At 41.9% G+C, this 12,089-nt stretch overlaps 1 pseudogene across 1 annotated transcript; it reads right to left on the reverse strand.

Annotated features, from left to right (window-relative positions):
* Positions 1-1,124: 1,124 nt before the first annotated feature.
* Positions 1,125-8,882, reverse strand: LOC113414947 (cytochrome P450 2J2-like; annotated as a pseudogene). The gene is made up of 7 exons (XR_015750660.1): positions 8,684-8,882; positions 6,149-6,309; positions 5,548-5,723; positions 4,219-4,357; positions 2,975-3,162; positions 2,126-2,267; positions 1,125-1,315 (listed from the first exon to the last, which is right to left on the reverse strand). The product of XR_015750660.1 is annotated as a cytochrome P450 2J2-like (transcript).
* Positions 8,883-12,089: the final 3,207 nt, after the last annotated feature.

Below are 12,089 nucleotides of genomic sequence, written 5' to 3' on the forward strand. Positions count from 1 at the left end.
CACCAGGTTGCATAAGTCCAGCTTAATATGCTATTCCTTGTATGTGATATTTTGTATACATACAGAGAAAGAAGCACTCTTATGATCTTTGACTTAGGCTTGTTGTCAAACATCAGCCATAATAATTACTGTTTTGAACAATATGCAGGTTGTATTACACTAATGGCTATTTTATATGTGAAATTATCAAATATATTTGAGTAGAGATCCTGGGGAAGTGTCAGAATAACAGAATAACACTTAGAAGGGACCTTGGGGGAACCCTATACCATTTCAGAGAAATGGCTGTCCAGTCTTTTCTGAAAAACTTCCAGTGATTGAGCACCCAGAACTTCTGGAGACAAGCAGGTCCACTGGTTAATTGTCCTTAGTTTTAGGTTGCTTCTCTCTTTGTTCATCCATTGCTTCTTGTTTGCGTTCTGCTTCTTTGGAAAATATATTGCCCCAACTTCTTTGTGGCAGCTCTTAAAACCTGTTGCCTGTCACACTCTTGGGGATAGCATGTGAGCCATTTCCTCCTTTCAGTGGTCCATGAAAGTACATCTATAGTATGCAGATAATAAAGTAAAAAAAGGGTGAATAACATTTTTACAGAACTATAGATATGTTGAGGCTGAGTGTTATAAGGAATGGCTGAGAGGGGAGGGGCCAGGCGAGGCACCCCTTGACATGAATGACACTGAGTTGGTCACACCCACCCAGTCACATGACCACCAAGCCACACCCACCAAATAAGCCACACCCACAGAACCAGTAGTAAAAAAATTGAATCCCACCACTGGTCAGAACACATAGATCATAAATCATAGTTACAATCATTAATCATAAGGTACAAACAACAAGTGATAAATTCCCCATTTAGCAACAGACATTTTGGGCTCAGTTGTGGTTGTAAATCAAGGACTACCTAGTCTGCAGCTCTTCCTCCCAAGGTCAGGTCCACATGCCATTACAACAAAGATCAGCATTATTTTTCTAAATCAAGTTTATAATATGGGACATAAATTTTTCAGATCATCCAGTATAAAGCTTTAAGCCACATAGCCTATGAATTTCATCTGGATCTTTCAAGTGTCTTTGGAGAGGATGACTTTGCTTTGAAAGATGGAAAATCTTCCTTCGATCTAGTTGCTCTCCTGGCAGCCTTTCACTGATATTTTAAAGCTTGACGGGAATAGTGTGGGACCCAAGTTAGGTGTGAGATCTGGTGCCCGGGATTTATCTGGCCAAGATAGCTGGAAATTTCTCAGGATGCTGGTGAGGAAGAGGAAGAGCTCCATCCGAGCCAGATTTTCTCCTAAACAAACCCTTGGTCCTGAAAAGTCAAAGACAAGATGAACGATCACAGCTGTTCATCTAGAACAGTGCACACTTCAGCACACTTCACACCCCTGAAACACAGAATTGTAGTTTTCTAATGTTAAGTGAAATTGGCTAGTTTCCTTAGGATTAATGGATGTCTGTGTGTGTGTGTGTGTTGGGTGTGAGAGAGGTGGAGAATAGCAAAGCAAAACATGCCTTTTCTGGCACATGAATTGGCATATTCATCTAGAGCAGCACACACTTTGATCATAATACCGCGCTACTGAAATACAGGCTTTTAGTTTGGTAAAAGTGAGTGTGAAACTCACTGGTGTCCTTAGGATTAAGGGTTTTGTATCACTGTGTGTGTGAGTGTGATGTGGGAGAAGGAGTGGGAGAGGAGAAGGAATGGGAGAGGGAAAGGAAGAGGGAACAGGAGAGGGAGAGGGAGAAGCAGGAGAAGGAGAAGGAAAGGGGGAGGGAGAGGGAATGGGAGAGGGAGAGAATAGCAAAGGAAAACATGCATTTCCTGGTTGGTGAATTGGCATATTTTCTGGTTTAGCCTGCTGAAGGATGCCCTCATGCACAAAATGCTTTCACAAATATGGGTGATGATATCCCCAAAGTGAACTTGCTTTTCAGTTGCTCCCCACTGGCCACATTCACATGATATTAACATGCATCCTAGTTTTCTCCATCCAAGGACGTAGTGAAGCAGAAGGTTTAAGCACAGGGATTGAGTTCACGGGGTTGTCTACATTCTAGTTCTGTGCCTTGTGCAGCCCTGGCCATTCAGAGTAAAACAGACAGAGAGATAATTTACCTGCTGAAAATGTCAAAAAGGCTTCCGGCTTCACAAACTCTCCCTTTGCATTCAGGAAGTTGGAGGGGTTGAACTCGTGGGGGAACTTCCACTGGGATTCATCATGATGAACAGAATGGAGGTTGATGAAAATGGTGGCGCCCTGAAAATGTCAGGAAAAGTAGATCACACGGAAGAAAGTGCTCCGTGATGGAAGGGACCTTGAATCAATTTGCCTGAGCCCTCTTTGAGATCTGGTTCAAGAATGGACCACTGATGGTGAAAAGAATCATAAGGCGGAAAGGGAACTTGGTGGTCTTCTAGTCCAACCCTCTTCCCAAGGCAGGAGTCCTTCTAGTATCTCAGACAAATGGCTCTCCAACTTTTTCTGGAAAACCTCCAGCAATGGAGAGGCTGAATTCCTGGTTGGATCTCCCTATGATGAGTTTCCATCCATTGCTTCTTGCCCTGCCTCCAGGTGCTCTGGAGAATAAATCTACCCCTTCTTTTCTCTGACAGCCCTTTAATTATTGGAAGACTGATATCATGTCATGTCTCCCCTAATCCTTGTCCCCTCTTCTCTGTGATTGCCCTTCAAGGACTGGAAAACTGCTATGATGTCTCCCCTAATCCTTGTTTTTGTAGATCACACGGAAGAAAGTGCTCCGTGATGGAAGGGATCTTGAATCAATCTGCCTGAGCCCTTTTGCGATCTGGTTCAAGAATGGACCACTGGTGGTGAAAAGGATCATACGGCTGAAAGGGAACTTGGTGGTCTTCTAGTCCAACCCCCTTCCCAAGGCAGTTCCCTTCGTCTTCATTGTACAGCCTCCAGACCCATGGTCCACCTGTGAAGGTTCCCAGTTTTACCTTGGGAATTTGATAGCCGCAAAGCTGTGCATTTTGGATGGGTGTGTGAGCTACTCCGAGAGGAGCAACAGTTGTACGGCGTTGGATTTCATGAATGACGGCATTTGTGTAGGACAGCTTTTCCCGATCTTCATATTGCAGGTTGGAATTACTTCCCAGAAAAAAGTCTATTTCCTTCTGGCATTTCTCTGCAGTGCAAATAAATTAGTTACTGGGGAGGGTAAGGAAGGAGACCTCAACAGAATTGTGTAGACTGGGAAGAAGGACTGAAACATTTTAAAGTCAAACTAGCCCATGGGGGGCTTAGATGTGGCCCGTGGGGCTGCTCTGGAAACAGCGAAGGACCAGCCTGTGGTGCCACTACCAGCAAAAATGGAGTTCCATAATTTCTGGAGGCAAAGTGTTCCACTGGTAAATCGTTCTCACTGTTGGGAAGTTTCTCCTTAATTCCAGGTTGCTTCTCTCCTTGGTTTTGTGGCCAATCCCAAGAACAGGAAATTTAGCCTTCCTGAGAAATTCATTTCACGGTTTGGCCTACATAGTGGGACTAACACGAGATGCAAAGCTAATGTGATCTGCCTATGGGAAATGTTTCTTATGGTGTTGAGGTTTCAATTGGCATTCCATTAGAGAAAAGGAGCTTCAGACATGTATAATAAATATGCAGAAGTCTCTTTTTAGCTAACTGGACAGAAAGGGAGGAGACCCAGCACAATTAGATTCTGTTATTGTAGCCAATCTCCATGAAAGCAGTTTTAGCTTCCTGAAGAATTCATTCCATGGTCTATCTAGTAAGGTTGACAATGATATTGTAAAGTGCAGGAAATCAGGAGTCCTGGCAGTTCAAAACAATATTCAAAACTCTACAAGAATCTGAACTACTAATGGTCAAAGCAAATTGGAGAGAGATCAGAGTCAACAGAATTCAAAGAGGGCTGGACTTAGATCTCTTGTGGACTCCAGACTGAAGATGCACTTGACCCCAACCTTAGGCTCAGCCTGGTCATCTCCTACATACATTTTTGAAAACATCACACTGATTCCCCATGTTTTGCATCCTTCTCAACTTGGTGCTCTCCTTGAGTTGTGGGAGAGCAATGCATCTCAATGGTATAGAATGAATTATTTGTCTAAATCCAAATTAAGCTTTCAGAAAGGTCTGGAATCACCACTTCAAGTCACATCCTCATTTTGTATGATTAATAGAAGCTTTTGGGGATCTTCATCATTTGCTATTTCCATACCTTGGATCTCTGGAAAAGCTACCAAATAGAGCAATGCCCACTGAATTGTTCCAGCTGTTGTCTCTGATCCAGCAGTCAAAAGGTCCATCAGCAGAACTCGTAATTGTTCTTCTTGAAAACTTGAACCTTTCCGCTCTGCCTTTTATTAGTTAAAACAAAGAAAGAAAGAGAATATAGTCCTCAACATATGTGAACTGGTCCTGAACCATTTGTTCAGTGGCGCTTTTGAACTTATGACATGCTGAAATGAAATGAAATGAAATGAAATGAAATGAAATGAACAGAGTAGAGTAAGGTAGAATAGTGAATAGAGAGGAGAGGAGAATAGAGAATAGAGAATAGAGAATAGAGTAGAGTAGAGTAGAGTAGAGTAGAGTAGAGTAGAGTAGAGTAGAGTAGAAATGAAATGAATAGAATAGAATAGAATAGAATAGAATAGAATAGAATAGAATAGGAATAGAATAGGAATAGAATAGAATAGAATAGAATAGAATAGAATAGAATAGAATAGAATAGAATAGAATAGAATAACAGAGTTGGAAGAGACCTTGAAGGTCTTCTAGTCCAACCCCCTGCTTAGGCAGGAAACCCTATATCATTTCAGACAAATGGTTGTTCAATCTCTTATGACTTAGGGACAGTTTGCACACTTATGACCATTACAGTATTCTGCAATCACATGATCAAAATTCACTTGGCAACCAGCATTCATTTATGACAGTTGCAGAATCCCAGGGTCATTTGATCACCATTTACAAGGTTCCCACTCTCAAAGTTCACGAGAGAAGCTTGATTTACTTAATAACCACTTGATTCAGTTAAAGCCCACAGTGATTCACTTAACACTACAAGGTTGTAAAATCAGGCGTGAATCGCTTCACAAATGCCTTGCTTAGTGATGGAAGCTCCAGTCCCAACTGGGGTTATAGGTTGAGGGCTGTTTTTTATTATTCTAGAATATTTTCCAATGACGTCTCTTGAATGAACTTCATATTCATTTGTGTTCTGATTTAGAAGAATGGGTTGGCTGGGTTTATGCAACAGGCTAAGCGAAGTCCCATAGATGAGTTCAGATAACACAATAGCTTGTTCCTTTCTTTAGGGCAAAACTCAAATTCACACAAATTTCCAAAAAGTTTCTGTGGAAGTTGTTTAACTACCCAAGCAACCCATTCTGTATCTTTTTAGGTATCAAAGTAGGGTAGGGCCATCCATCAAAGATCTGTTGTTTTTTTGTACTCATACATCTGTAATTGGTAGCCACAGATACAAGATAAGAACAACTATATAAGAGTGCAAATCAAACAAAGGGGGGTGGATCTTTTTTACCTTCTTTATTTCTTTATTAGGTATGCGTCAATGAAATCCCGGGTTTCTCCAGGAATAAACATTGTCTTGTGCTCCTCCACCTCTTTTTCAAGAAAAGCAAAGATTTTTTTGGCATTTCTTACTATTCTCTGATGTGGCAGGGGAAGCCTTCTCACTAAGGGCACAGCATTGTAAAGCTGCCAAAAAGGAGAAAACAAATCAAAATTAATTAAACTGATCATGCTGGGAGAGAAAAACACCTTTGACTATCTATGTTCATGAAGGTTATTTCATATTCAATGTTTGATAGGGCTCAAATATTCGCATAAGTTAATATAAAGCAGTGTTGTGTCCTAATTAACTCTGGTTCCTGCTGGCTCAACCAAGTCAGTCATCAAATTATGACATTCCTTTAAAAGTAAATAAAGTTATGCAAGGAAAATTGGATGACATTCAAAAATATATAAGGCACTTCATCTACCAGTATTATAATATCCTGCAGATTTGTGTTTCTCAACCTCAACAACTTTAAGAGAGGTGGACATTTAATTGCAATACACTGAAATTCCCACTAGCATCTCTGGGAATCGTGACCATTTTCCTGCGCTCCTATCAAGGATACCATGGCCCAGGGTCCCAGCATCATGTTTATAGTTTGTTGTAAAACATCTAGCATAATCCTCAAAGAGCTGTCATTGTTTTCAAAACATTTCCCAAACAGAATGGAAGACATGATGTTGGCGACTGCAGTTTGGAGAAATGGCTGAGGATCAAAAGGTGAATCTGCAGAATAAAGCAAAAGAAAATAAGATTAGAGATAGTCCTACAATGCATGAACCACCAGCTTCATATGTGTAGAATTCAAGCTAGCTACTTTATTGTTCTCTGCCTGTAATACAGGAATCTCCCCAGACTGGAAGCTTTCTCCTGGGGAAAGACCTGGGGAAAGACTCAAGGCCCAGGGGCTCGATCCGGATCGCGGGGTACTTAGATCTGGCCTGCGGGTCCACCCTAGAAACAGCAAAGCAATGGCCCACAGTGCCTCTGCCAGTGAAAATGGAGCTCAGCAGGATCACAGGCCGCCCTTTGGAGCTCCGTTTTCACTGGCAGTGGGTTGCAGGAGGCTGTCACAGCCAAAAACAGAGCTCAGGAGCCCGTTTTTGCTGCCAGAGTGCTCAGACCACCACAAATGCTCCCGACATGAGTGACGTCGAGCTGGCCACGCTCATCCTGGTCACGTCCCCCCCCCCTCCACCCTCCCCCCGAGGTCAAACACAATCCTGATGCAGCCTTCAATGAAATTGAGTTTGATACCCTTGCTGTAAATCATTCAAGGGGAGATAAGATCGATTGCTCTTGGTGTTTATGTAGGGACACCCGGCTGCCTCCTCATTTAGGCCTTCCTCCTATCCAAAATGGTTATTCCTCAACAAATCCTCAGCTTACAGCCATTCAAAGTTGCAGCAGACTACAGGAAAGGTAATTAGACTCGGATTTGAAGTTCCAATGGCCATTTCCCCCAGATAATTATATGATCTTATCTTGGGTTTCGCAGCCTGTATTGACAGCTGTCTGCAGCAAATGGAGAACACATAACCATGACTTATGCCTTTCGCCAGAAGCCATAGATTCACTGAACGACCGTGGTGATTTGCTTAACAACCTTTGATAACCAACAAAAGGTCACAAAATCCCATCACCCACTTCACAAACAGCATGACTTACAACTGTAATTCCAGACTCAGTTGTGATTGTAACTCCGTGGTGGCACAGTAGTTAGAGTGCAGTACTGCTGACTACTTCTGCTGACTGCCAGCTGCCAGCAGTTTGGCAGATCGAATCTCACCAGGGTCAAGGTGGACTCAGCCTTCCATCTTTTTGAGGTGGGTAAAATGAGGACCCAGTTATTTGGGGGGAATAGGCTGAGTCTGTAAACCCCTTAGAGAGGGCTATAAAGCGGTATATATGTTTAAGCGCTATTGCCCTTCCATCAATCCATCATCCATCTATTATGCACAGTGGTTAGACTGCAGTATTGCAGGTTGACTCTGCCTACTGCCAGGAGTTCAATCCTAACCGCCTCAAGGTTGACTCTTCTGAGGTCAGTAAAATGAGGATCCAGATTGTTGGGGGCAAGAGGCTGACTCTGTAAACCACTTAGAGAGAGCTTGAAGCACTGTGAAGCGGTATATAAATCTAAGTGCTCTTGTTATTGCTATTAACTGTACTTGTGAACTATCACCTTTCATTTCTCATCAGTCAAGTGTCTTCCGAAGAAATAAAGATGGGAAGGACCTCCAGCTTTTTCTATTCAGTTCAGAACTGAAGAAGCTTCTTGGATGAGAAGCAAAATGTTTTCAAAGACAAAAAAAAAACCTCAAGAAAATCCAGTTGCTTTTTGGAAAAAAGCACCTTTGGGAAACTATGACTTGGTTGACTGAGAATCAACCTGCGAATCCATAAACACACTATGGCCACACTTAACAAATAGCCTTATTTCATCCAATTTCCACAACCCAATTGACTCTATTAATCTAACCTAGTTAATGAATTAGATCAAATTATTCTTTCATAAGTGCTAGGAAAATACTGCAACCTTACCAATAGCCTAGCTGAAAAGCTATACAAGCACAACTAAAAAAAGTAGAACACAACGTGATGAAATTGCCATTTAACTATGCTCAGTAAGTAAGCATTTTAATTACGAATAGGTTAACGAGTGGAAATATAATATAAAACTGTGATACAGGTGAAGATTAATGAAAGGCCATTGATAGAGGGGACAAGAATAGGAAGAAGACTCAGCAGAGTATTTTTTAAAAAACCAAGGATCTACCTTTTGATTATGGGAAAAAACATTTTTTTCTTCTTTTTAAGTTTCTTCTTAAATGAACTGTACTTATGTTCTCCAAAATACCAAAATTCTTTCAAAGCCCATATAAGGCAGGCATAGTTCTATAAATTATTTCATCTCAAAAAGCTAATGATTCTCTCCAGAGCAGCCACTAACTATCAGGATTCCTTTGAATCAGATATACATCTCTACAGAGCAGATCCTTAAAGATCTAGATAACATTCTGAAAGTTTGTTTCCCTTGGTCTTTGATCCTTCTTTTTGCAGGAGGGTGCTTAAAGGAGATATTTTTTGGCAAACTCACTCTGTGGAGATTTAATGTGGGATCGAATAAGGAGCCGCACCTGATCCAAGTCCTTGAGGGGATCCTTCTTACTGAGATGAAACAGGCTCCCAATCAGGGGGAGGCTCCATGATCCAGGAGGGAAACCTTTGGGACGTTGGCTCTTCCAGAAATAGAGAAATAGGATGGAAAGAATGACCAGCCAGCTGAGAATATCCATGTTGATAGAAGAGATGTTTCTCTCTGTCTTTTTCTGCTGCTGTGATTTTAGCAAACCAGCCAGAGATTAAATCTTTAAGGTCAGGATGAAGGATAAACTTTGAACAGAAACAAGGTTTCACAACCTGCATTTTAACAAACAGGAAAGTTTGGGTTACCTGCCATTAAAATCTTTCTTTTCGTCAACAGGAGGGCCATACAGGTACCCTTTGATTTATTTATCAGTGACCATACAAAGTTCTGATGATCCTGGCAAAAGGCTGTCCTTGAATTATGCCCATTCACCATAGCCTAGTTATAACAGAATAACAGAGCTGGAAGGGACCTTGGAGGTCTTCTAGTCCAGCCCCCTGCTCAATCAGGAGACCTTATACCATTTCAGACAAGTGACTGTCCAGTCTCTTCTTAAAAAACTCCAGGGATGGAGTTCCTACAACTTCTGAAGGCCAGCCGTTTCACTGATTGATTGTCCTCACTGTTAATTCCAGGTTGCTTCTCTCCTTGATTAGTTTCCATCCATCGTTTCTTGTCCTGCCTTCAGGTGCTTTGGAGAATAGCTTGACTCCCTCTTCTTTGGGGCAGCCCCTGAGATATTGGAAGACTGCTATCATAGGACTATACCTAGTCCTTCTTTTCACTAGACTAGACAAACCCCAATTCCTGCAACCATTCTCTGTATGTTTTAGCCTCAAGGTTGCTCTTTGCACTCTTTCTAGAGTCTCAACATCTTTTTTAATATGGTGGGGACCAAAACTGGATACGAGATTCCAAAACTGTGGGTTGGAAAGAGTACATGATAAAGTGTGACACAATGGCAATGTTGCAAAACAAGGAAAAACAAATGCCTAATGGTTAGCCTCCCTGTGAACTGATCCAATTGACCCAATAATAACTCTGATTTTAGAGCAAAATAAAAAGAGCCGAAAAATATGAAATCCCAGGGCCTGAGGGGGTGGCTTGACACGTTTTTCATCATTTTCTAACTCCATGAGGTTCTCATTCCTTCCCCTAAATGGCCCAGCTACAAAATCCAACTCTATGAATTGCACAGCCTGGTTATGCAACACCAGTTGTATGGCAATTTTACAAGTTTTTCTCTGCTCCATGTTTAGCCTACATTGCATTCATTGCTAATGTGAGGTTTTCATGTGGGTTTTTTTCCTCCACAGAAATGCTTAATGGAAATGTTGTGGAGCAAGGAAAAACAGGGTCCTAATGTTTAGCTCACCCACTCGCTGACTAAATAAAGATTTACACAGAATTACATAGAATAACAGAGTTGGAAGGGAACTTGGAGGTCTTCTAGTCAAACCCCTTGCTCAAGCATGAGACTTTATACCATTCTGCACAAACATCTGTCTGATATCTTTAAAACTCCAGTGATGGAGGACCCACAACTTCTGTCAGCCAACTATTCCACTGATTAGTTGTTCTAACTTTCAGGAAATTCTCCTTAATTCTAGATTGGATCTCTCTTTAATAATCTTCAGTCCCTCAGGTGCCTGTTTACTGCTAGCTAAAGGCTTTGAAGGCACAATGGCAATCTAGTAAAATGATAGCAAAATAAAAATACCTGAAAAACAGGAATCCCTGGCCCTAGTCATACCTCTGATGTGGCTTCACAGGTTTCTCCTTATTCATCGTTTTCTTATTAAATGCAGTTTGCATTCCTTTCCCTTCCCTTCTTCCAAACCCCCCCAGCTACAGACAATAATTAAAAAACCCCCTATGATTTACAGAACTTGGTTACCCGACTCCAGTTGCAAGCTAAGTTTGCAAGGTTTTTTTCTGCTCCACGTTCAGTGTAAATTGCCTTCTTGCGATATTTCATAGACACCGTGGCGTCAGCATTTAAAATTTCCCATTGCTGTTGTTGTTTTTTAAGTGCTACTTAAATTTGAACACTAACTAGCTGGCAGAAGACAAGCTGCTCTGCTTGGTGGGAAGCAAGAAGTTTTTGCAGGTAATCTCTCCTTAGCCTGATCCTTCCTCATAGGATGGAGAGAGTGGGAAGAAAATTTTTTAAGAGAATAAGCTGTTTGTGTAGCATATCTACAGCTCCTGGCCCTGGGTTGTGGCTTGGTCACATTGGCTAAAATAGCAGTATCTGTGAGAAGGATCTTTGGAATCTTAGTGGACAACCAGTTAAATATGAGCCAGCAATGTGCAGTGGCAGCCAAAAAAGCCAACACAATCCTAAGTTGCATGAACAGAGGGATACAATCAAGATCAAGGGAGGTACTAATACCACTCTGTAAAACCTGAGTAAGACCACATCTAGAATATTGCATCCAGTTTTGGTCACCACAGAATAAGAAAGATGTTGAGACTCTAGAAAGAGTGCAGAGAAGAGCAACCAAGATGATTAGGGGGCTGGGGGCTAAAACATATAAAGAACGGTTACAGGAACTGGGCCTGGCTACTCTAGTCAAGAGAAGGACCAGGGGAGACAGGAGAGCAGTCTTCCAATATTTGAGGGGCTGCCTCAGAGAGGAGGAAGGGGTCAAGCTATTCTCCAAAGCACCCAAAGGCCAGACAAGGAATAATGGATTGAAACGGATCAAGGAGAGATTTAACCTGGAAATAAGGAGAAATTTTCTGACAGTGAGAATGATCAACCCATGGAACAGAAGTTGCCTTCAGAAGTTGTGGGAGCTTCACCACTGGAGGCTTTAAAGAAGAGACCAGACTACCATCTGTCAGAAATGGTGTAGGGTCTCCTGCTTGGGCGGAGGGGGGGGGGGGGTTGGACTAGATGACCTACAAGGTCCCTTCCAACTCTGTTAATCTGTTCATCTCTTAAAAGCATTGCTTTGTGTTGTACAAGGCAACAAGCAGGGCACACGAGCCTTCTGGAGGTCAATGGGCAAACAAAAGCCGAAAGAGTGAAATTAACTAGTCTTGTCTTTTTCCATCCAGAAAGCATGATTGTGGTCCTCACTTAGCAATCACTTCACTTAGCACTTAGTTGCTGGTCCCGATTAGGTGTGTTAAACAAGTGTTTGTAGAGATTCTCAGTCCTCCAGGTCCTGGTTGTGCCAAAGGTGCTTTTTCAGGAGGCAACTGGACTTTCTGGTTTTAATTGTGAAGTCGTTTCACTTCAATGAAGAAGTGAAGTGAAGAAGCTTCTTGGATGAGAAGTGAAACGTCTTCAAAGAAAATCCAGAAAATCCAATTGCCTCTTTAAAAAGCGTCTTCATAGAAAATA

The sequence above is a fragment of the Notechis scutatus genome, chromosome 9 (assembly GCF_049901735.1).
Source record: "Notechis scutatus isolate UNSWTSFEM ecotype Mainland chromosome 9, rNotScu1.2, whole genome shotgun sequence".
NCBI lineage: Eukaryota > Metazoa > Chordata > Lepidosauria > Squamata > Elapidae > Notechis > Notechis scutatus.